Source organism: Panthera pardus, unplaced genomic scaffold, assembly GCF_024362965.1.
Source record: "Panthera pardus isolate Hobbes unplaced genomic scaffold, ASM2436296v1 HiC_scaffold_26, whole genome shotgun sequence".
Classification (NCBI taxonomy): domain Eukaryota; kingdom Metazoa; phylum Chordata; class Mammalia; order Carnivora; family Felidae; genus Panthera; species Panthera pardus.
This window is the reverse complement of record NW_026526832.1, coordinates 39,701,063-39,726,649: the sequence shown is the minus strand read 5'-3', so window position 1 is coordinate 39,726,649 and position 25,587 is coordinate 39,701,063. Positions and strand designations below refer to the sequence as shown.

Below are 25,587 nucleotides of genomic sequence, written 5' to 3'. Positions count from 1 at the left end.
TTTTTGAAATTATCATAAAACGTGGAGGATTCTGCATTGTCCAGGAGATTGCCCCATCTGGGAGACAGGTCACTGATGCTGGCAGGGTTACTGACGATGTCAAATGGCTGCCTATTTCTTGACCATGCTTCCTCGGGGTCCAGTGCTCATCTACCCACTTAACTTCAGCGCCCCCTTCTTGGCAAATCAGAGGGGGACCTGTGTGAGCCTGGACAAAAGGAGGCCAGAAGTGTCCATGTCCTGTGAGTCCTCGTGGGGACGTGCCTCCTGGGATTCTGTGCCCTACACTCCTCCCTGCCCCACCCTTGTTCCTGCCACGGTGGGAGGAAAAACTGAGGAAAGGGGAAATTTTTCCCTTTCCAAGAGTTCAATTCAACTTCCCCCTTCAGTGCTAACATCGATTGCTGTGAATAAGCACTAGGAATTTGAGTTTTCAAGGGTCCTTCTCAGTTGCTTGAACTCAAGAAGCAGATACACAACTATTTATTTTTAAAGTGGCATCAATGGTCGGAATGAGATGGAACACACTTATCACATAAGTAGATGAAGGAAAATAACGTGTGTGCAAGGCTGGGTTTTCAAATAGGAGTCTGGACATCTGACTAATGAAATTTCTGTACAGAGAGTTTAGAGGCAGCGTCATTCTTCCAGGTGGCCCCCCAGGGACTCAGGGAAATGGGGCACATGCATTCATTCAAGTGTTCCAGGCAACTATGCACCTCTTTCCAAATATCAAGGTATGTGGCCTAACAGGGCCAAAAGGGAAGTGATCTCCACTTGGGAAAAATAAGTTGATGTTGAGTCAGGGTGGCCTGGAAAGTCCAGGACCAGCAAGGTGCTCATGAAAGGTGGTGTTCTGCATGCCACGCCCAGCCACAGCCTGCCCCCAGAGCAACAATGTCCAGTGCCCTCAGGGGGACACACCATGAAGAGTGCATTTCATCGCCTCACACGGGGAGGTTACAGTGTTCCATAAATGACTATAAATGCAAGGTATTTATACCTTGTACAAAATACACCTTGTAACGGTTCGAGGCAAGATGGCTTGGTTTCCTCTGGGACAGAGTAGGAAAGGCTTTGTGGGAAAGTGGCATTTGCACCAGCCTTCCAAGGGTGGACAGGATGTGTTTTCACAGGTGCCAGGCAAGAACACTGTGGCTGGAAGGGACAGTGTGAACAGTCAGAGCATGGTGGGTGGACAGCCAAGCTCCTCCCTGCACTCCGGGTCTGGCTTGGATGGTGCAGTGATGGACGGCGATGGAAGGGACATGTAAGAGCGGGTGGGGAACCACCTCCACTGGTAGGATACGGTGTTTGGGTTGGATTCTGCAGGAAGTAAGACCCTGGTGCTGTTTGAGCAGGAATATGCCAAAGCTGTACTTTGGAACAACAATGCGAAAGCAGAATACAGAATGTACGTGCAAGTGTGTGCGTGCGAAGGGGGTGGCGTTCGAGGCTACTCCAACAGTCCGGGAGAAAGATAATGACAGTCTACTCCAAAGGAGTGGGAGAAGGGATGGAAGGACGGAACAGTTGGAAGAGCTATTTTAGAGACAGAATTGGCAGGAAGTAGCCACTGATTGGCTGCCAGATTAATTATCCCAAAGAATAGCTCTGGCCTTGTCACTCAACTACACAAAAACCCTCAGTAATTTCCCATTATCTGGAGAACAAAGTCCTAATCTCGTCTCATGTAGACTCTTGTAAGTGTGACACTCACGACCCAGTGTGACCTGCCCCTACCTGTGCTTCAAGGCTGCTCTTTGCTGTGCACCTCTGCATAGACCCTGTCCTCTCTTCCAAATGGGGGGGGTCTCCACACGCCCCCAGAAAACCCATGTGCATTCTTCCCCACGAGCTTTCTCACCTGATTTTCTCTGCCTGAATTTCCCCCCTATTCTATAATTATCCACTAGAATCCTACTTTTTCTTCAGGGATTGTCTCAAATACTATGTTTTTCATGTAATTCCCCCCACCTCCGCCCCAGCCTTGCCTGACACAGCCTCTCCCTCCTTTGAGAACATTGTAACACTTAATTTATAGTCCCTCATCTTTTTTACCAGGTTCCAAATCATATTATAGACATTTATAAATTTTTCTTTTCTTCCCTATTGGTGTATAAAATTTCCGAGGAAAGAGGGTAGTTCTGACTCACTTTCTTTTAACCCACAGCATCTAATATGGTAAAGATTTGGTTAAAGGAATGGATGAAAGAAGAAGTGTAAGAATTTCAGCAGGAAGGGGGTTCCCAGAAAATCCCTCTCCCCACAGCCAACAATAACAACAACAAAAGTAATTGGTAAAACCATAGAAAAAAGAAGAAACTCCCTACTGCATCTGATCTGTGAACACACTGTACTCATTGGGTTAAACCGCCAGATGCTGATGTGTCATCCCAGCTGCACACAGCCCCTCTCATGCCTCTCCACCCTTAACTGTCAGTTTTGGTCCCTCAGACCCCTGATCTTCACAGGGCCAGTGGGAGCTGATATCAAGACTGCAGGCGACAAATGAGGAACATAAGATCCTGATCACCAAGATCCCACAGGAATCAGAAAAGAGGCTGAAGGTAAATCATAGCTGATGGAGCATGAGGAGGAAGACGTGGACCACACTGCAGTTTCCTCCAGACCACATCACACACACGTTTGTGTCTGACCTGTGCCTTCAGAGCTGATGTATCTGGACAAGGATGTGGCCGAGTAGCCTGGGTCAGATTACCGTTCTGCCTCTTCTGATAAACATTCTCACTTCACCTTGTGTAACAGAAAGGGCTCCCCAGATGGAGATGCACAATAAAACTGATTGTGAATGAGTAGAAGTGAGAGCCCTAGAAAGGCCTTCCTGGAGGTAAATGAAGTACTAGACAACATCACCTAGAGAATGAGGGAAACAACTTCATCTAGAGAATGAGGAGAGAACATCATCTAGAGAATGAAGACAACATCATCATCCAGAGAATGAGGAGACAACATCATCTAGAGAATGAGGAGACGACATCATCTAGAGAATGAAGGAATGACATCATATAGAGAATAAGGGAGACAACATCATCTACAGAATGAGGGAGACAACATCATCTAGACAATGAGGGAGACGACATAATCTAGAGAATGAAGAGACAATATCATCATCTAGAGAACGAGGAGACAATATCATCTAGAGAATGAGGAGACAACATCATGTAGAGAATGAGGGAGACAACATCATCATCTAGAGAATGAGGAGACAACATCATCATCTAGAGAATGAGGGAGACATCATCATCTAGAGAATGAAGAGACAACATCATCTAGAGAATGAGGGAGACAACATCATCTAGAGAATGAGAGAGACATCATCATCTAGAGAATGAGGAGACAACAGCATCTAGAGAATGAAGACAACATCATTATCCAGAGAATGAGGAGATAACATCATCTAGAGAATGAGGAGACGACATCATCTAGAGAATGAAGGAATGACATCATATAGAGAATGAGGGAGACAACATCATCTAGAGAATGAGGGAGACGACATAGTCTAGAGAATGAAGAGACAATATCATCATCTAGAGAACGAGGAGACAATATCATCTAGAGAATGAGGAGACGACATCATCTAGAGAATGAGGGAGAAACATCATCATCTAGAGAATGAGGAGACAACATCATCATCTAGAGAATGAGGAGAAAACATCATCTAGAGAATGAGGGAAACAACATCATGTAGAGAATGAGGAGACAACATCATGTAGAGAATGAGGGAGACAACATCATCATCTAGAGAATGAGGAGACAACATCATCATCTAGAGAATGAGGGAGACATCATCATCTAGAGAATGAAGAGACAACATCATCTAGAGAATGAGGGAGACAACATCATCTAGAGAATGAGGTAGACAACATCATCATCTAGAGAATGAGAAGACAACATCATCATCTAGAGAATGAAGAGACAACATCATGTAGAGAATGAGGAGACAACATCATCATCTAGAGAATGAGAAGACAACATCATCATCTAGAGAATGAAGAGACAACATCATGTAGAGAATGAGGAGACAACATCATCATCTAGAGAATGAGGAGACAACATCATCTAGAGAATGAAGAGACAACATCATCTAGAGAATGAGGGAGACAACATCATCTAGAGAATGAGAGAGACATCATCATCTAGAGAATGAGGAGACAATATCATCTAGAGGATGAGGGAGACATCATCATCTAGACAATGAGGGAAAGGCAGCAGTGGCACACCACATGGGGGCCTCAGTCAGGTTGCAGTCAGGGTGACTGGATGTTCCAGAGTTGTGCTCACTCAGGGGAAGCCAGCACCTCCGCCCCTAGTGCCTTCGATCCTCCTGCTGGTCTGGCACCTGGATTGGGGTGGGGGGTGGCTGGGCAAACTGGGGAAGCACAATAAGCCCTCTGCCCCTACCTGTGACAGACCAGCCCAATTAAACACATGCGGTGTGCCTATTTACTTCAGGTGTTAAGATTGACATCAAGACGCCATGTTGTGAAGGGTTCAGGAGCAGACCTATTCTACCAGAAAAAGCTTGGATCTTTGTTCTGGGATTACTTAACCAAATTGGCCCAGCAAAAACTTTCTGAGCACCACTAACTCAGTGCAGCAGCTTCAATTTATTAATGGCGTGTGCACAAAGAATTTGGGATTCCAAGTGCATTTCCTTGCATTAGTTAGGTCCTCGGGTGAGCTCATGTCTTAGCCTGTAATGCATATGAATCATAAGGCTCAGTTACAAGTAGTGCAGGATCTAATTGTGTGTGTGACGGTGCCACTCGGCTGCAAACAAGCTCAGATTTATGGATGGCCGTGCGGACTGCAATTCTAGACCACGGGTGGGGGTGCTACCTTACTCACCGGGCGGAGTAGGGGGTCAGAAAAGGAGTTTTCAGGAAAGATGGATCAAGGGGAAACATGAGCACAAGACAAGAGCTGGGGTTCCAAGCCTGCAGAGTCACCCAGGAGCAGTTCAAGCTTCTGGGCCCCTCCCTTTCCCACTCTTTTCCCACTTTCATGTGTGACCAGCCTTTCCACTTCCTGTGGCTTCTCCCTCTGGTGTCTGACTGGCTCGTTTCCTCTTCTTGACAACTGACAACTAGGACTGCAGTGTATCCCCCATCACCTTCCCCCCGGAATATAGCACGTCTGAGGTTTTCTAAGGGTCTTCATCACCAGTAGCTTCTTTTGATAGTTTCATCCCAGTGTCCATTCTTGCTATTTCTAGAGCCCACAGAGACAGAAATGAAGCCTGTACTGGGTACCCAATGACAGAAGGGGACAGTCATTGAATGAAGGGCATGTCATGCAAACTCTGTGGGAGGCCTCGTGAGGACACGGGGGACACCGAGGACAGGGATCCGGGGGGGGGGAGGGGGTTCCTGGTCAGGAGCAGGCTGAGGGGAAGGAGGGAAGAATAGAGACAGACAGAAGGGCTTTTCTTAGCTCCTTGGCAGCCTGGTTAATGGTCGAGGACCCATTGCTTGACAAGGGGAAATGCAGCAGAGGAAACAGTGGGTACTGGCCTGGGCATCAAGGAGATGTGGAAGGAATGGACCAGGGATGCACTGGGAGCTTGAACAGTTACTTACATGTTTATATTCCTTTCAGGGCAAATGTGAATTAGGGCTTCGGGCCCCACATGCACAAATCTCCAACATGTCAGAGAAGAAAGCGGGGAGAAAGTGGCACATTTTTACTGTGGTCTTGTCCTTTTGTGAAACACAAAACTGATAAAATTCAGCACTTTACTTTCTGGAAATCTTGGTTGATAAAAAACGAACCTGGAGATCAGGTGTAACCCCTGGCTGTCAGGCTCTTCACGCACGCTCTTTCCAATCCTACCTGCTGTGTCTGGGGGAGGTGGCCACAGTGGTCACTGTGGGCTGAGCCCCCCGCTGGGGCCCAAAGCTCACGAGACAGTAGATCTGAAGGTGGGCAGTAAGTGTGACACTCCCAGAGAGGCTTTAATGAAACACGATTTCAGTTTGTAAATTAGCTTGAAATAACTATTTCTTGGGAAAGTTGGGGACGGGTGAGGAGGACAAAGGCTCAGAGAGCTATTACGGGAAAGACCCAACTGGAGGCCATGGCGGACCTTAGAGAAGCTTTCAGGATGGGAGTGAAACGTTTACTGGTAGAAAAGCTCCAAATCTACTTTAAAGTGCCAAACGGCAACCTTGCTGTGGTTCTATCCTGAAACAAAGGAAGTGGGAGACATCATTTGCATTGTTACTTTTGGAGATATTATACATTCTGTGAGTCATGTTTACATTCAGTCTTAATATAGAAGGAGTAAGTTATTATTAATTTGAAAGCCATATCAGAGCCTAAATCGAATGGCTTATCTTCACTCACAATATAAAAAACACTTCTGGTTCAACCCTCACTCTGTTATAGAGTTCGTCGTATATTTATCTCTACAACACACCTCTTTCTCTGAGAAAAAGAAAAGAGAGAGAAATTCCTACTCACACATGGACATTTCTAGAGCAGAAAAGAAATACCTAGTCCCATTATTTCCTTGAATGTTTTTTAAGACAGTTTTATGATTAGTCTCATGGAATTATTTGTAAATGCCACAAGATTAAATGTCATTAATCTTTTTGTTAATCATTGAGGAAAAACAATAAATCTCTAGATTGTCACATATTTAGATCATAAAATAAAATGGCATGTATTTATGAAAAGTTTTTAAAAAGCACACTATGGGGGCACCTGGGTGGCTCAGTCAGTTAAGCATCCGACTCTTGGTTTTGGCTCAGGTCATGATCTCACCATTTGTGAGACTGAACCCCGTGTTGGGCTCTGCACTGATGGTGTGGAGCCTGCTTGGGATTCTCTCTCTGGCCCTCCCCTGCTCAAGTTCTCTCTCTCTCTCTCTCTCTCTCTCTCTCTCAAAATAAATAAATAAACTTTAAAAAATAAAATAAAAAGCAAACTATGACTAATTTTTGAAATGGAACTGCTACCCACTTATCTGTAGGTATAAGTCCCCAGATGCCACTGGAAATCACGTGCAGACCATGCATAACATAACAAAATGAGCCACCACAGTCAGATGTCACTGGGTAACAACAATTCAGAGCATCACCTGTCTTTAGTACTTTCACTATGTTTATGTTAATACAGGAAGCCTTCTCCTTGTTCCCCACATAGCCAAATTACTTTTGTTTTCAACAATAGGTCCAAATGCGACCTGTTTATGAGGTTCCAATGGCCACGTGGCCCACAGGACCCATACATCTTTCTGTACTCTCCTCACAGGTCCTCTGCACCACCGAGGTGGGTGATCACCAAGCAACATGCAATGTTTCTCCTGGTCCCTTGATTGTCCATGAACATTTTTGTGTGTTTGTTGCTATTTAACTTTGTCTGTATTTGTATTTTGTGTCCTCAACTAGATTTTTAGTTTTTAATTTTTTTAATTTTATTTAAGATTTTTTTAAGTTTATTTATTTATTTTGAGAGAGAGAAAGAAAGAGCAAGTAAGAGCATGGGGGAGGGGCAGAGAGAGAGAGAGAGAGAGAGAGAGAATGCCAAGCAGGCTCAGTGCAGAGCCCAACTTCAAGCTCGATCCCATGAGCCATGAGATCATGACCTGAGCTGAGATCAAGAGTCGGCTGTTTAACCTAGTAAACCACCCAGGCACCCCCAGATTTTCAGCTCATAAGGGCAAGGACTATGCTGCACCCCTAGTTCAGTGCTTGCCCCTATAGACATTCAGTAAAGAAGTGCTGGGTCTACTTAAAGCTATTAACCATCAGCCAGAACAAGTGCTAACTTGCACATCCAGGGAGCCATCAATTCCACTCTTGTGTAATAAAAAGCTTTGCACTTGGTGATTTGTTTTCTTAAACGGTATATATCTTTAATAATCTGAATTCTTTCATGAATATGCTATTTTGCTTCTTATGATTATGGAGCTAATAAGAATACCTACAATACTATAGATTCTTGTGGGTTTTACATGATATAGTTCATAAGTAAAGCAGTCAGTGTGGCACATTTGGTAGCTAAGTGTTAGGTTATTATAACCTGGTTATTATAGCCAAAACCTGGCAGTCTATTTTCATTGGTATTTCAATATAATATATAAACAGTTTGGATTTGTATGAAGAGGGGAATGGTGCTTGTCACTTAACCCACTGAACTTTTTAGGGTGCTTCGGTAGCCCAGTCAGTTAAGTGTCCGACTCTTGATCAGGGTCTTGGGATCCCAGGGTCATGGGGTCAAGCCCTGCATCAGGCTCTGTGATGAGTGTGAAGCCTGCTTAGGATTCTCTCTCCCTCTCTCTGCCCTTCCCCCACTCATGCTCAAAACAGATATTCAAAACAAATAAATAAGAAACTTTTAAAGAATCACTCCTGAACTTTTGGTCCTGTGCAAGTATGACTTTGCTGGTTGGTTTAGCTGTACGATGTCCCACTTTAAGACTGAGCTGCAAAGAGCTGAGCTGTGCTTCTTGGCATGTCTCCACTGCCTGTGCGTTTCTCCCCCCTTTTTTTAATCTCCTCTTCCTTTCACTTCCTATCTCTCCGTGCCTGTGTCCACTGCCCTTTCCCTGCATGCCCACACTGACTTTCCTTCATGGCGTTTCTCCACTGCTTCTGGTGTGAGAAACACTGCCCAAAACTTAGAAGTTCCACATTTTGAGCTCTTGAAAGAGTGGATTGTTTTATTAAGTGGGACACATCTTCCGTTGAATTTTCCCCAAGGAAGTTCTTTGGTACGAGACATCTGGAGAGGCTGGAACGGCTTCTGTGAGCTGGTGAGGAATCTGTTTGAGGTGTGCACAGGGTGAGCTGTCTAACCTCGCCCATGGGCTTGGTTTCTCTTATTTCCCTTCCCATGAAGGTTTAATGTTCCTGTATACTCTACCAGGATTTTGTGAGGACTCTTTTGAGCTGGGGAAGATCACGTGCCATGGGGCACGGTGGTAAAAACCCAGTGTTCGTCTGGACCCACAAGATCTTGTGTGTCGTTCTGGGTGCTTCAGGGTACCAGAAGTAGGACATGGGTTGTGTAACACATTTTAGCTGCTATAAATGTGTTCTGATTAGGCTGCTTTTCCCTGGCTGTTACTACTATGTAAACACTGCTTCCAGAAAGGAAAGGCGAGACATAAAGCCAATGGGTCCGTGTCCTTAAGCATCAAGCCTAGTGATATGAACTGCAGACACTGCCCTTCCTCCATCATGACAGGTGAAGAAGATCCACCACAATCCGATGGAGTCAAGAGAAACAAAGCAGGAATGACAGAGCCACGACAGCACGTACATTTCTGTGAATCTTCTCAGGACAACTCACCCGCTATAATGGCCAGAAGAGAATTCTTGCCAAAGTAAAATAAGACCATAGTCACAATATGGATAAAATCAAGAGATAAAACAACTTAGAGTTAGTTTTCAGCTACACATTTGAGTTTCACACAAGATCCAGTGGTTTTTCAAGATGATCAAGAAGTTTGATTGGATGAGTTCTGGGAAAATTCAGCTGACCTTGGCAGTCCTTGATTAGACCCATCAATCAAAAATAATGCCTCCTCTAAATTTTCCAGGGTGCTGGTGTTAGGCTTGCTTCCTGCTCTTCTCCGCAACAGCACCCCAGACAAGGACTGGGAGGTGCTGCCCTCTGTCAGGGGCACTGCCACAAGCGCGGAGCCCCATCACCCTGCAGCGACACCTTCCCGGAGCAGGCTGTGCATGAGAATGGCAAACACCATTACAGAATGTTAGAAGGGGAAGGAGCTGAGAAATGACAGAGTTCACTCCCCTCATGTGAAGCCAGGATTCTGGGACCCAGAACGCTGGAATGACCTATTCAAAGTCATCCCCAAATCATCAGGAAGGTGAACTGAGATGAGGTCCTCCCACCCCACCAAGACACACATGGGCTGTCTGTTACTATCTAGGTTGGCTATGGACAAAGAAATCTCGCTGAGAAAATAAAGAGGACAAAAAAGAAAAGAAAAGATGACTACAGTGGATAATATTTGGTGAAAATCCCCTCCAAGAAGCTAATTGGAAAGAGAAGTTTCCTAGTGTCATTGGCCATTTTCAATAGATTGAGGGATTCCTCAGAAGCTTGTACAAGGTGTGCAACATAACTGCTACGATCAAACCAGCAGGGCATGTCTATCTCTGGAAGAGCCTCCAAAAGCAGTCAAGGAATCCATTCCTGGCCTTCCTGATCCTGTCCTTTGCTAACTGAAAATCCAGGGACACGAGCCAGCAGTGATGGTGTTGCACCAAAGTGACAGTCAGTGGCCCCATTGAGCACAGTCCCCAGTCAGAGAGAATCTAAGTGGGAAGAAGGGCATAGACGTGGGGCCATGTTGAAGGAAGGATGAAGCAAGTGGAGATGCCACACTGAATGTTTTTAAGAGAGAGAGAGAGAGAGAGACCCATTTTTCTAACGTTGATTGTCTAACATCACATCTCAGGAATATGCTTATGCTACAACAAATGATTCAATCTGCACGTGTTGGATTTTGAAGCTGTAAAGTACATATGCTCCTAACACGCATCCGGCATCTAACCCTGGATTGTCAATACCCAAGATGTGGAGTATTCGTCACAGGCTGAGTGTATTTTCCAACTTTTGCAAAATTTAAAGCATATGCAATGTTATGGATGAGGAACGAGGGGTCCCCTGTAATCTCACAAATGGGACAGCCTTCCCTGTCACAGTGACCCCTTGATCGGGTACTGTTTTGATCATTAACTTTAAAAGTAGATGAACAGGTGGCACAGCCCATTTGTAAACAGGTGTGTTAGCTCCTCCCTGGAGAACAGACACAACATTTCTTGGCTTGCACTTCGGGTGTGGGTCTCTTAGGGAAAAGGGTTGTTTTTGAGCTAACACAACCCCAGTAACAGCATATTAACTAAAAAAAAAAAACAAAACCAAAAACCAAAAACCAAAACATTTGGGCAGTGAAACTACCTCCACCCTTATTCCTGGGATTAGGAAAAGAACAACAAAAGATACTGATAGATTTAGAACACAAACTCAGTGGAAAATTCCAAGGGTTAATTCTGTACAAAATGTGCCATGTTAACCAAGGAACAAGTCATAAATTAGTCTGCAATTTCCCAGAGCCAACTATTAAGATTCCCCTCCTGTTACACACAAGTGTCCAGCATCCACCAGCACGTCCTGCTTCGTGTAACCCCTGACTTCTGTTTTTAAGCAAAGACATGCAGCTTTGCAGAGACTGAGTTACTCAAATTCCCAGACTCCGAGAGACCATAAAAACACTACTTCTAATCTTACTTTTCTTTGGTAGGGTTTAATCATGGATTCTTAATTCTGAACAGATAGGTATGTTCAGTCAGGTCTGACTCAGTGGAAATGTGGCAGGGAGTCATCTGAATGGTCGGAAATGCATGACCAGTTTCCAATTTGAACTGTCCTGTCCTCTTTCTGATGCCTCTTCAGCCAGTGGGGAGCCCGCGGATGACCAAGCCGGGCCCGGCTCGCTGCTGGCGTGGTGCCGGCTGCTGATGTCACAGAGGAAGCCAGAGGTGAGAAAGTAGGACCAGGGGAGCTTCCTGTTTGTTTGGGAGGTTGGGTCCCGGCCGCTAATCCGGGGCTTAACCACGCTCTACTCAAACTTTCTGTTGTTGATCTCTGGGATCAACAGCTTTGAGATGTTCAGAAACTGCAAATCAGACAGCTGACATTTGCCAGCACTCTTTCCTCAAAACAGCATTTTGCTCACTGTTTCGTGCATTCCCAGGTAAGCAGAGACTTGTTTCCATCCTAACTGCACACACCATAACAGGATGGCTGATGTCAACCTAGAAATCTGATGAGTGAGGACCAAGGACGCAGAACCCACACAAAGTCCAAATCTTGAGCTCTAGATTTGTGTAAGAAGGTGATAAACTCAAATCATAGATTTAATTAAGTAAAGAAATGTGATTATATAATGCTATGTAATTGAGAGCTAAGTCTCAGAATGACCACCCAGACCCCTGAAGTGTTAATCATCTAAGGAAGGGACCTCAGTGTTTACTCCACTTGTACCATTAAGTCGGAATAGTGGTTTACTCTATTTCAAAACATTCAAGGGAAAGTAGATCTGGAAGAAATTGTGACTGCCCTTTATCAGAAATATATATATTTAAAAAAATATGTATATTCACACTTATTTAAAGTAAGTATATATTTGTATATAATCTATAAATATAATCTATAACATATTATGTATATGTAACATAACATATATGTTGTGCAAATGTAATATATAAAATATTAGCTATTTATATATTTATTTTACAGATTATACATGAATATACACTTACTAAAATGTGTGTGTGTGTGCGCACACGCACACACACACGCACACACGCACACACCCTGAAACACTGTGGGTCAGAAGTTTAACTGTCATCTCCACCTCTTTGGCTCTTTTGACATACTAGGTGCTCAGTGCGTGCACGTTGTATGAGGTGTTCAGTCAAGTGGTAAGAAGGAAGGGGCAGCTGAGTTTCAGGAGCCAATGCCTGCAATTCCCAACACCGACTTTGATGTTTTTTTCTTGCAGGAGAAGATGGTGAGGGAGCCCCCAGGCTGCCCATCCTCGTCACTGACTCTAGCTAGGCTGTTGACTAAACTCTTCTAAAATGCAGAGTCTGAACATAATTGATAAATGTGCAAGTAGGGTCCATGAGAAAGAACAAAAGAAAGAATCACGACCCCAGCAGCTGAAATTCCCATGGTGGAAGTCGTGTCCCCTGATCTTGACCTGAGTTAATGTCCGCCCCAGACATGGTGGCCTCGGTGCCAGCGGCTTGTCTGAGCTCCCTGAGGATGTCTCTTTCTGTTCCTTTGGTGAACTTGGGCTTGGGAAAGTGCCCATACAACACAACATGTGGGATGGGTAGGGGTAAATTGATATCATGGAACTCATTCACACCACACTGGCCATAGGAACACTACGATTAGGCATAAAATTTTATTCTTCTGGTAATATACTTCAAGCCCTAAACAAAGCCAGTGAAGACAGGAATTTCCCTTAGGAAGAAGAAACAAGAATAAAAGAAAAAACCCAGTTACCCTGGAAGATAAACAGCACAACCCTCACTGGCGACTAACACCATTCACTCCAAACTACAGGATGTGAGGTCAAACATACACTCGTATTTGGAAAATGCAAAAATGAGGACCTGTCATACTGACTCCTGAGTGACCGGAACCACAGAATTTCTCAGTGCAATACACCCAGTTACAGCATGTGTCCAAAGTGCAAATGATCACTGTGTCGTAAAGGAGGCCAGCAAGTCTGTCTGCAGAAGAGGCTGACATGGGTAAAGCTATGACCAACTGCCATCAGCACACACATCAGGGCAATTGCACCTTCCCACCCTTCAGGCTTGTGACGATTTCCCCCTCTTCCCTGCAACTGGTGATTAGTACCTTCCACGACCCAGACAACAAACAGCTGGATGGATGCCAAAGGACCATACATCCGTGGTCTACCGTGCCCTTTTTAATCAACTTCCTAATTAAAAAATGCCATGCTGGCATGAGGTATGAAGGGAGTAGGCTTGGGCTGTTTCACAAAATTGCAGCCCCTAATCCGGGGGTTGTGGAAAATCTGTGTTCTTACAGATGTTTATGAGTTTTCCTGGTGCAAAGATAGAATCAATTTGCTTCTGCCTGGCCCTCAAGACGTATTAAATTTATCCTGAAGGAAACTGGTTTCTGAAAAGCTCTTGCCCAGATGCATTAGGCAGGTGGGAGTTTCAGTGAACCAGAGGGTCCACTAGCAGATGCAGCATTGATTTCTGAATGTTCACAATCTAGCAGACAGCTCCAGAGCAGACTTGATTTGATGGCTCTCTATGGGGTGCCCTGCAGACTCGATTATTTCCACAACCAGTCTGGCTAGCATTGTTTCATGGCGACAATGCTCTGTGCTCTCAGCTTCTGTTCAGATGGCACAGGCTAGTGGCATACATGTGCCCGGGTGGCAGGGGATGGGGCCAGATTTGAAGTCAGGCTCTAAGAACTATCTATCCCTTTCAGGGCTGAGTGGTACAGTAGGCCCTGAGATCAGGAGGTGATACTGACTTCAGAAAGCCATTCTGTTGAGGGCCATCCAAATACACCACGAGTCTATGTTGAGATATGGCACGAAGATACCACCCAAAACAGGGTTTGAAACTAGAAATCCTAGAACGAACATCTTTGTCAATGTACTAAAAAGAGCCCCCGCCTCATAAATTATTAATTCACGAGTTGTTTGATTTAGAGATGTAGAGCTGACATTCCAAACCTGAAAATATCTCAAGCGAATGTCCAGTAAGCTTAAGGACATTCTCTCTAAAGCAATTTGAGACTGGAGCTGTCAGACTTTAGCCAAAAGCAGTCGGTGTGTAATATTGAGCCATAAAGTTCCTTGCAGCTCTATTGATGGGTGCACAAATATATCCAAAGCAGGTTGACAAGGCGCACATATTAACCCAATGGCTCAAGGGCTTTCAGCTTGCACAGAGCACTGTCATATCGGCGGTTTAGAAACACATACACATGCTCACTCACAAAACCCTTGAAGAGATTAATTGAGTACTCCTGGGAGTGCAAAAATACATCGTAGTATACAATGTTAAAGAAATAAGGCCAAAAACAAGCTCTTGAAAGAAAAATATTTACACCATGTTCATGCACAATCAGTGGGATCCCTGGCAGAGACTGGCCCTTTCACCTGAGGCAGAGCGGACCCCTCAGGGCACACCGCTGCCCGTGCACCAACCACTCCTCCTCAGCGAGGCAGAGAGGGCCTGATCTTTCACTAATGTTTTGGCATCTCACTCGTTGCTTTAAAAATTTGCTATGGAAAGCTGCTTTTCTTTCCAAAGTTGATCTCCAACCGTAGAGGTAAACCAAAAAAAATTTAAGAGGGAGGAAGGAAGGAAGGAAGGAAGGAAAAAAGGAAGGAAGGAAGAAAGGAAGGAAGGAAGGAAAGAAGGAAGGAAGGAAGGAAACAAGAAAGGAAACAAGAAAGGAAAGAAGGAGGGAAGCAAGAAAGATTCCCTTAGAAATCACATTTCCAGGCAGGTGCACATCACCATATTTCTAGCTGTGGGACCTTTTATTCTTTCATTGTCTTTGAAGGCAAGCCCTTCCCAACCCCACGGTGCCTGAGAGCTAATGTGACAGATAGTGGCATAAAGTGAGTCTGTCAAGTGGAAACTCATATGACATAATTTTGGCCCTTAAAACAAGCTGGGCTACAACTCTGAGACCCAGCCGGGCACAAAGGAAGACACTGGTAGGTGACACACAGTGTCCCCTTCTGTTAGTAAATGGACACATTGAGAGCAAAAACTAATGCTCATGTTTTGCCCCAAGAAAGTTATAACCTGTCATCAAACTACAAGGAGTCATTTTGATCACAGAAAGCTTGGCTCAATGCTTAGATAAAATCTAGCATGGAAAAAGAACAAATATTTCCTTCCTCTAGCTAAGATTCAGGAATCTGAGAACAATTTGCTGTTCAATACTGCTGAGTTAAATAAAAAAAGTCAACTGTTTTCTCATTCTTGTTTACCAGCAAATTGAGAAATAAAATTGAAAAAAATTATAATATGTATTCATAGATGCAAAAATACAGGATCCGTCTATTATGCAAAAAGTAAATGGATAAACAGCTCAGTGTGAGTATTCAGAAACTTGCAGCACGAGGAGAAAATGGTCAAAGCCAAACGTCAGGCAGGAGCTTCCCACAAAGGGTTAATATGTTTTCCGATACCTTGTGTTTGAGGTTGAGGTTGAGGTTTGCTGGAGAGAGTTTTCTCTTTTTTCGGAAAGGCAGAGTTTTTTTTTAAAACACAAGAAATGACCCTCCAAAAAGTTGCATTTTCTGTCAAATGGTTGCTGTCATTGTCTAAAGCAAACAGCTAAATAAAGTGAAGCAACTCTTTCAAAAAGAAAGAAAAGAAAGAAAGAAAGAAAGAAAGAAAGAAAGAAAGAAAAGGAAAAGAAAGCCTAAAAATAAAAGCAAACTAGAATCACGAAGTGATGTGATATATTTAAGAAACTGTCAATAGACGATTTGAGGGTAACAATTCCTACTTAAGTTCCACCTTAGAAACACGCGAAATAATTAGGTCAGTGAAAATGAAAACCTTACCTTTTAAGGAGAGTAGAAATTATGAAAACAAGAGAGAACTATTTATCAGTGAATTCCCGGAGAAGGAAGTATATTTAACTAGACACTGAAACACCCATACTGCAGTCTTAAAGCCAGAGAATTATATAAGAAATGTGTGTCACTGGTGACAATGGAGAACTGGGGTTCCAGCAGGCTTACCGTTATTTCCCAACTCAGGAGACTGGTTTGTAAAACCAGCTTCCAATTTTTCTTTCCCCCGGAAAGAACGGAAAGGATCAGAGGCTGTGCTGATTTTTATATTTCCTATCTATGGATCGTACAGATCAATAGAAACTTGAGTTCGGTTTCCACAATCTCCAGTAAGTTGCTGGTTAAATTGGCTAAAATCCCCTTCCCAGCCAGGAAAAATATACACCAGTCAAAACTAATTCTGTCTGGGCTTCACCTGAAACAACGTTCGCGAATTTTACTGGCCTGGAGACACTGTTCCGGCAAATATTAATTAAACACCTTGAATAATGGCTGCTGTACGTTTCTGAGCACAGGAATCTCTAAACGGGGAATTTTCACTCCAGACCCAGGCACGGGAAGATGGATGGAGCATCCACCCCAAACCAGCAGCAAATGACTGTTCTTTTGTTACTGACCAGGAGGAGTTGAACTTTGCTCCACTTTGGGAAGCAGAGCCACCGCTCTGGAAACAACAAGGAGGACAGGACATATTTACCTGCAGGGACCATCAAAGAGAAACCTGGAGCATCGCAAAACAGAGCGGTCCAGACGCATGATCTGTGGCTGCAGCCCCCGGCCGCTTCGGCTAGGCCGGCGTCTGGCAGGCAGCCGTCCCCACGGCAGCCACCCTGCCTTCCATGTCGGGGACTCACCCGGAAAAGCCCGCACCCCGCTCCACGGCCCCAGAACTCTTGCGGGGCTCCTCAACGCCTACCATTTGTTCCGCGTTCATCCAATCAACTTTCCACTGCACATCTTCCCTCTGCCGGCGCTCAGACGCCGGGCCACTGCTCATCTGTATGCTAATTATTTTGCCACATGGACAAAAGTAATAATGCTTTCAGACAGGAAACTAACAGGCCTGAAGTCGAAGATGGAAATTAATAAGTTGACACCACTAAACGCCGGCCAGGCTGTCGCGCGTGCCGAGCGGGGCTCCCGGGGAGGCCATGGCCGCACAGCACCACCAGCACGCCGCTGACTTACCCTGTGTCGGGCTGCATCCTCTAAGAACTACCAAACATATCCATTTCCCCAAATCCTAGCCCGGGGAGGGGACTTCAGCGCTGCGCTAGGTATGTTTCAAGGGATAGCTGTGGCTTCAACCAGTCATTTCTAACCTTCCTGTTTATGAAGCTTGCAACACAGTCAGACAAGATTGGGGATGCGTGCTGTATGTTTCTTACATTGTACCCACAGGCCCCTAAATCTCCGGAGCAGAATGGGTATCATGTGCAGAGCCGTATTCACTGTAATAGATGGGAACTGTGAATACCAGAGGCAGGCCGGGAACAGTCACCCGGGAGGCAGTGTGTCTAAAAACACCCCCCACCTCCCGTCATTGATGTTATGGTGGATTCACACTGTGGCCAAAGGAGTCTCGCGGAGTCAGCCAGACCTGCAGTGTTTCACATGGTGCGAGTGCCTAGCATCCAAACAAAACAGAACGAGGTTCCGAAGCCTGTGCTGGACCGCAAAAGGGGAAGAGCAGTTACACAAGACTTTACTGGAACTGAGTCTTAGCCGTCCCTGGGGTTGCCAACCACACTGGGTTCTGCCTCACTACCAGCTCCTTTTATCACTTTCTTTTAAAACAAAAGACATAAAACTATCTCTCCAAGAAAGTTCAAACATCATCCATCTCTCGGTATTGCTCGAAGGGAAAAAAAATATCAGAGAAAGTTTGATCCGCAAAGGCAAGACCAGATACGATTTCAAAATACGGAAAGGAACATAGATATATGACTTTCATTAGCATTTTTCCGGTAAAAAAAAAAAAGTGCTGATTTTATAGATGGCTTCTTGGGTCAAGCAATAAAGCTTTAGTCCAGCAGTAACTATACCACCGCGCTGTCTGCAGACCTCTGTTATAACACTCACCACTACGAAAGTCCACATTAAATCACAAAGGCTACTTAGCACCTCCCACTCCTCCCCCTGGACGCTAGCCTTGCAGACACAGACTTCTGTTTAATGACAACCCAGCAGCACACAGGTATCTGGGGGCCTGCCCACGATGATGTGATACCGGAGGTCTAGCTCTCTTGGAGAAGGAGCCCGTTCTTGGCTCATTTGCACACCAAACCAGGCGATTTTAAGAAGTGCTGTGATCTGTCATCAAATAAGAACTGACGACAGGTAGGGAGGGAAACAACCATTTGCTGGGGAGATCAGATGAAATGATTCTAAAGAGCTGGAAGTTGCAACAAGCAGATAAATCATATGCAGCCTTGAAATAGAGAGAAAGCGATACCTTTTCGCAGAAGAGTTGGTGGCCATCGAGAGAGATCCCGTTCCGCAGTCTATTTCTCTACACATGCAGGGCTATTTCTGCTGTGGAGAGCCCATGGCACGTGTTGATCGCGTCTCCCTATACATCCCCGCTCCATCCGCCCCTACCCTCCAGCGCTGTCACTGTCAGCTCACTGTGTAGACGGAGAGTCTGGGGCAGAACCACCACCAGTGATAAACCTCTGCAGGCTTTCCACAGAACACAATGCTGACTGTGGCTTCCGTCGGGGTGGGGGTGGGGGGTGGGCAGCGCAGAAGTCTGAAGTTCCCAAGAACACCTTATTCCAGCTTTCAGAGGTGATTCCCCTGAAGCCCGAGCCTCTTGCCTGACGTGTTGAGACCAGACACACTGGTTCCTACACAGGCTACAGTTCTCTTCCCACCCAGCCCTGCTGGAAATCACTGCAGTGCGAGAGCTAGAGATGCTTTAGGAGAATATCCTGTACCATTCTGCCTTCTCACAGCACAACACCCCTTTCACTGAGACTAAAATATTTTCCTCCCCCTCCCAACTTTTCCAATAATCACCACGTGGGGAGTAAGGATTTTTTTTTAAAGAGATACATTTTAGGAAAAAATTTCCAAGAGAACAGCCCGACACAGCAATGCTTATCAGTATTTCTTCACATAATAAATAGGCATTTGTGCGTTCTTCCTACTTTTATAACACCTGGCTTACATTTTCTCTGCCATCTCTGATTACTTCTACAGATACCCTGAGGACTCATTATGATGTCAAAGCTTAAAACAGTTTCATTGTGAAAACAGGCATAGAAAAATCATTGTGTATGCTTGAACAATGCAGGTGTGAAAGAGACACAGAGAGAAGAGAGGGAGGCAAAAACAGACAAACAGGAACAGAGTTACAGAGAGAGGAAGAGGGAGGGGGAGAGGGAGGGGGAGAGGGAGGGAGAGGGAGAGGCAGGGAGAGGGAGGGAGGGAGAGAGAGAGAGAGAGAGAGAGGGAGAGAGAGGACAGGACACAAAGCATACTCCAAAATGAAACCATGTTGCATTGAAATACAGCCTACTCATGGAAAATGTATAGCTGCTACCTTAAAATAATCTGATATCAGAAAAATCATACAATAGATTACTACAAAAGTAGAGAGTTTAATATTATTTCTTGTACAAGTTATGATCATTGTAGACAAGATTTCTAATTTGTGGTATGTGCCAATTTAAAAAAAATATCCTTTCTTTAAATATCAGTCACACATAATATTTGGATACAATTTACCCCCACCAGTGCAAAATAGAATTTAAAAAATAATTTTATGCACACACACAACTTAAAGTTTGTAATATCTTTTCTCTTTAGTTTAATTTGGAATAAACATAGATCAGTGCCAGGTGTAGGGTTGTGGTAAAGAATGTGGTTTGATGAAACTTAGCTGGCGTGCTGAAAAATATGTTAATCATTTGCAAGTCTTGTTCAAGTTTAGCCTCTGTTACTCCTTTCTAAGGAATGCTACACATATTTTCAAAGAAAACAAAAAGAAGACATTTGTGAAAAGGGCCCTTTTAAAAATTTGAAAGTAAGAAAACAAATAATACTATTGCAATGAAATTATGATATGAAGTAATTTGATTGTAAGAATTTACCAGAAATAAAGATCTTTTTTTCTGAATCTGCATTCATTTGCTTCCTGGACAGACTTCTGGTGGGACTTTGTGTGAAGGCAGACTTTATGGCTAGGTAGTAGATGCAGTTGAAAACCTGGTTATTGATTGGAATTGTAGCCCTGAACTCAAGGGGACAGCCAGATGGGCCACACTTCAATGTCAGGGCAGGGCGGTCTTTACCGAAAAGCGCCTTGCTAATCCCTCTTAGTACACTAAGTGGGTTTCTTGATATAAAATATTTAAGGGTAATTAAAATGTTAAGTTGTTTGAAGTTGAAAAGATAGCCATTAAAATATGAAATAAGTGAACAAAGTATTTTAGGTGATATACTGTGTTTCTTAAACAATACCTCTCCCTCAAATTAGATTATCTTACAGGTAGAGTTGGAAATCTACCCACATGACTCTGAAAATATTATTTAGGCAACAGAATAATTTTTTCACAGAGGACTGGTTTGGATTTTTAAATCACACATGTGAGGTGTTTCTAAAAGCAAATCAACAAATAGTCATATTACTGACTCTAAATTTCAAGTATAGTTTTAACGAATAGAGAAACTTCAAAAAACCTTGAAGTTGCAAAAATAAGTTATTTCTTCTCCCTAATGTATTGAAAATTGGCATAGAAAACAGACATAAAACATCAGGTGCATTCAGTAGTAAGCCATGAAACATAAATATTTTCAAGACAGTAAAAAATAAATAAGCTATGTGAAAACACATCAGGAACAATGAAAACCATACACTGAAGAGGCTCCTTTTCTAAAAATGCTCACATTTTCCTAAAATCATGCTTGTGCTGTTTTTATAACCCAAAAGGAAATTAGGTGCTTTCATTCCTTCAGGGATTTTGGTACATCACACATCCACGGTCACAAATTATTGGGCCTTCAACTTTGATGTCAGCTTCACATGTATGAAATCAGCCTAAGTTTTACTGGACGATGCAAGTTTAGCTCAAGAGAAGTTGAAATTTATGTTTTACGTGCAGTTATTTATTGCCTTACTGGTTCATCTTGATAATCCTAGTTCATGGTTCCGAAAATAAAATTTTATCAATTATTACATAAATTTCTATCACAAAAATATTTTCCACTTGAAAAAACATGTCTACCTAGTGTTTATAGTTTTTCCACTCACAGTGTACATATGCACGTAATTCTAATGAAATCATGTTTGGTGATTTGGAAAGTAGGGTAAAATTTTTATGTGCAAAATAAAATACTGAGATTGCATATCCTTTCTGCCACCATCTTCAGAACACCCAATTGTGACCGTAAAGGCTGCTCCTGCTTCTTCCTCAAGGAGCACAATCATTAAGGTGATGAAAGTAAGCCATTTTCACATTGCCAGTAAACTAGTAGGAAGTCAGTCACCGCTGAATGTAATTGCTATCAGCAGCGGACAGCTCCCGGTGCTGAAAGGGAAAGGGAGAGGAGCCTTGCTCACAATAGCTCACTCAACCAGCCTTTGAAAAATCACAGCAAAACTGAATGAGGTGGCAAAGTGCTCAGGCTGAATAGCACTGTCTACAGAACAATGGCAGCCAGCTCCAAATCCCACTATAATCACATTAATGAGATTAATCAGTGAATTAGCAGCAGTCAAATGTCAGGGAGGCAAGGAAGAATCCAACCAAGATTGGTAATTAACTTTTTTTTGGGGGGGGGGGAGGGAAAAATCAACTATGCTACCTCCTAGGTTTCTCAGAAGTTGACAATTCTGCTTTACAAATCTGAAGGCTACATGTACTGATCAAAAGGCAACAGCATAATCCTTCATCTTATAATACAGATCCAGGTATCACGCTACTGTGCTTTAACTACAGTCCCCTGAGAAAAGTGATGTCACGTTAAATAATTCTCACAAACTATCAGGCTTTTGTTGTTTTGAACTTTCTAAGTGTGAAATTAATATTTAAAATGAAGTCATTTCTCTAATACTCAAGCTAAAATATATTTAAAAAATGGCTGATTTAAAAAGGAAGGATTATATAACAGCCGCTGGTGTCTATGAGTAGTCCGTGCTACTGTAGCAAGAGTTTTAAAAGAAGTGCCATCAAGTAAAAAACTATCTTACAAACACATCAGCCATGGTCTATTGTCTCTAATACAGAAAATATGTAACCACAGTTCAACTTTAAGGAGAACTTTAACCACCTTTATTGTACTCAAGATCATAGAATAATACACTTTCTTCCACATCAATTAGAAAAAATAAACTTCCATTTTTCTAGAATGTGTCACTTGGTAGTGCATGTAATATACAATCAACATTTTGTATTCAAAGTTTTTGAGAGGTGAAAACTTACAGGAATGCAATGGAACTGTTTTTCAAAAAGGAATACTGTGCAAACCATTTTTTTAAAGGTGATCACATTTTTATCTGTATCAGTTAGAAAGCAACATAACTTTTATGAACTTGAACAATTAGAAAGACCCCCTTATGCCTATAAGGGTGGTGGTAGGGTGCTTTTCTCTATGAAGTTAATTTTGTGCAGTAAAATACACTTAAGCCAAAAAGCTCCTATAAAAATATTTTTACCCTAAGTAAATAAATAACTTAAAAATTCTATAGATTATATAGTGTTGGTAACATAAAAAATTGTCATGGCTAGTTTCATACTAACTTCAAAATCAGTGCTCTATATTTTGAATAAATAACTATCATGTGAATATTTGCATATATATTTATTTCTTTATTGTGACCTATCTTGAAATTAAAGTGTGCAGTTTGAACTTCCAGTTTATTAATTTAAGTTGCTTTAGAAGACATATTTCTGTTATAATTGAAATAATGTTTCATCATTATGAACTTCAAACATTCAGGCTATAGTTAAAAATCTTCGAGTTTCTGAGTTTAAACAATATAAGCCAACTTTCTTACCATCTAGGCAAATGTAACATCACAGCAAGGACATCTCATGTTTTAACAGCCTCTGTAAAAATGCTATGCTTTATTTGCAATGTAAAGTAACCCAGTAAAGTCTCTGTGAAGTTCTGGCTTCAGTGCCCGCAAATCCTCCAAGGATCGTCATGCAGCAAGTTTGTTTTTTTTTTTTTTTTTAAATAAACAACACCACAGTTAAGGCATGCATCTCAATACCCATTTTGCCGTAAAGAGAGACTTCTGTGGATTACGCACTCTCTAGACCTGGAACATTGCAGCTCCCAGCCATGCTGTAAAAATAACTTTAAAAAGGAGCAAACAATGGACACTGCAGCACGAGGCTCCGGACCACGGAAACACGTCCGCTGTCCACCGAGTCCACAGAATTCACCTCACGAAGACCACATACCTCACGCCATGACCACAGCCGCTCACAAGTTCAAGACAAACTCACTGCTGGTAACTGTGCTGGCTCAACAGACAGCCAAAGAAAAGAAAACCCCTTTCCACCACCGGTCTGAAAGGAAGAGAGGAATATGCCTACCACCGAGATGCAGAAAAGGTTGCTTTTTGTCTCCAGTGAATATTGACATCATAACCCATAGTCCAGGGAATAAAGCATAAAATGAAATACACCCACCAACAATAAGTAAAAAAATCAGGGGGCTTCAAGAAGACTGCGAGGAAAGCTCTCTCACTGCTTAGTGTGCGGTAGCTTAGGGAAAAAATGTCGCCCGGGCAGGACTGACAAATGCAGTGCGATCGGCTCGCAGGCCTGAGGGATCTGTTTCACTTCCACATGCGTCCCCTGATGCACACACTCCCACTCATGCTCTCGATATGCTTTTTTTTCCTCCACATTTTTTTTTTCACGAGCTCCAAATCCCCGGCATATGACCTTCTGTTAAATAGATAAAAAAAAAAATTGCTTATCAGTCATGCAAATGAGGCTGAATTCATTTTCCACAACAGATGGCCTCATAGATAATGATGATGGAAGAGAGAAAATTGAATGTCTCTCACAAGGTGGCCATGGCAACCGAGAGCAGAATAATATCAATAATAAGCTCACTGCATAATAAGGTTGTCAATCCCACAAATCAAAGTCTCCAGCTAAATCAGGTGTACCACCCCAGCTAGTTACCAGGTAAACACACACACACACACACACACACACACACACACACACTGCAGTTTGCACTGACCATGAAGAAAACTAGAATTTCAAGGCATGCTGTGGAAATGCGCGCTCGCATGTATGTGTGTGTGTGTGTGTGTGTGTGTGTGTGTGTGATCGGAGGGGGGTGGTTTGGTAATGGAATGACAATGTGACATATCTTTTCTTTATTTTCGTTTCATTATCTTTTCTGTAGTGGACTTGCTTTCGGGAAGGATGTTTAAATAGCCATGTTGAAATTTGGAATGTGGAATCTCCCGCCTCCTCCTCCCCCACTCTCCCTGTCTGATGTGCTGTCCTGCATTGATGCAGTAGCAGCTTGCTTCAGGCTTCCACCTTGGCTCCCAGGGGGACATCCTGCAAAATGAATCAGCAGCCATCCTGAGCAGGCTGATTAAAATGAAAATGGCAAGGCACATGTCTGGGCGGAACTGGAGCTTGGCTTTGCTGCCTGTCTGGCAAGCATGCTCAATATAGCTCTTGCTAATAATGGCTTACTGCCTTTCGTTTTTTAAAAAGGTATCGCCCTTTTTCCCCTTAACCGACTGGTGTTGGAGTATGTGTGTGTGTGTGGGTGTGTGTGTGTGCGCGTGTGCGTGGTCGGGGGTGGGGGATGGGAATGGATTCTTCGGTTCTTCTGATTTTCCGCTGCTCACATGCAGACTGCCTGCCTGACAGCACCATTATGGTAAAGCTGCACTTACCTCCGTCATTCTTCGGGGGAGGGAGGTGGTTGATAAGTCTTAGGGTAAAAGGGCCAGTTATGAACTCAAGCCGTCTGAAAGACCAAGTCACCATCCTACACCTAGATACAATCATTTCTAACCAAATCTGAGGCAACAGACCTTGAGAGAGCGCTCGCTGCTTCACAGGCTCACAGTTGGACTCTGAAATGCAACCTATTTCTGTTTCAAGGCTTTGCAACCCACCTGCTACTGTATCCCAGATATTCTGCAGCACAAAGCATCCAAAACAGGAAAATGAAAGCTGACTAACTGATACAATAATCTAACAAATTTAATAAAAATAAATTTCTGACCTTTTTTCATAATTCTCAGGCAGAGCTTCAAGACTGCCCTCAAAGAAGCTATACTTTCCAGCATCTCTGTCCAATTTTTCCGTTTTTTTAAGGCATTCTGGAAATCAGAGCATGATCATCTCTCATTAAAAAAAATGGCTTAAAAATTAGAACCAAGGGTTTTCCTGAATTCATTATACTTTATTTTTATTATACAT

At 43.3% G+C, this 25,587-nt stretch overlaps 1 protein-coding gene across 15 annotated transcripts in view; it reads right to left on the bottom strand.

Annotated features, from left to right (window-relative positions):
- MYT1L (myelin transcription factor 1 like) overlaps positions 1-24,016 on the bottom strand; it is a 427,147-nt gene extending 403,131 nt beyond the window's left edge. For 2 of the 15 annotated variants that reach the window (XM_019435809.2, XM_053891205.1), the window contains exon 1: positions 23,815-23,999. The gene's annotated coding sequence lies outside the window, so the exon portion shown is untranslated. Of the gene's footprint in view, positions 1-16,865; positions 17,033-17,084; positions 17,231-17,356; positions 17,568-18,623; positions 19,034-23,583; positions 23,670-23,718 lie in introns of those variants that run through there. The other 13 variants (XR_008418137.1, XM_053891207.1, XM_019435814.2 and 10 more) reach the window with 13 other exon arrangements.
- Positions 24,017-25,587: the final 1,571 nt, after the last annotated feature.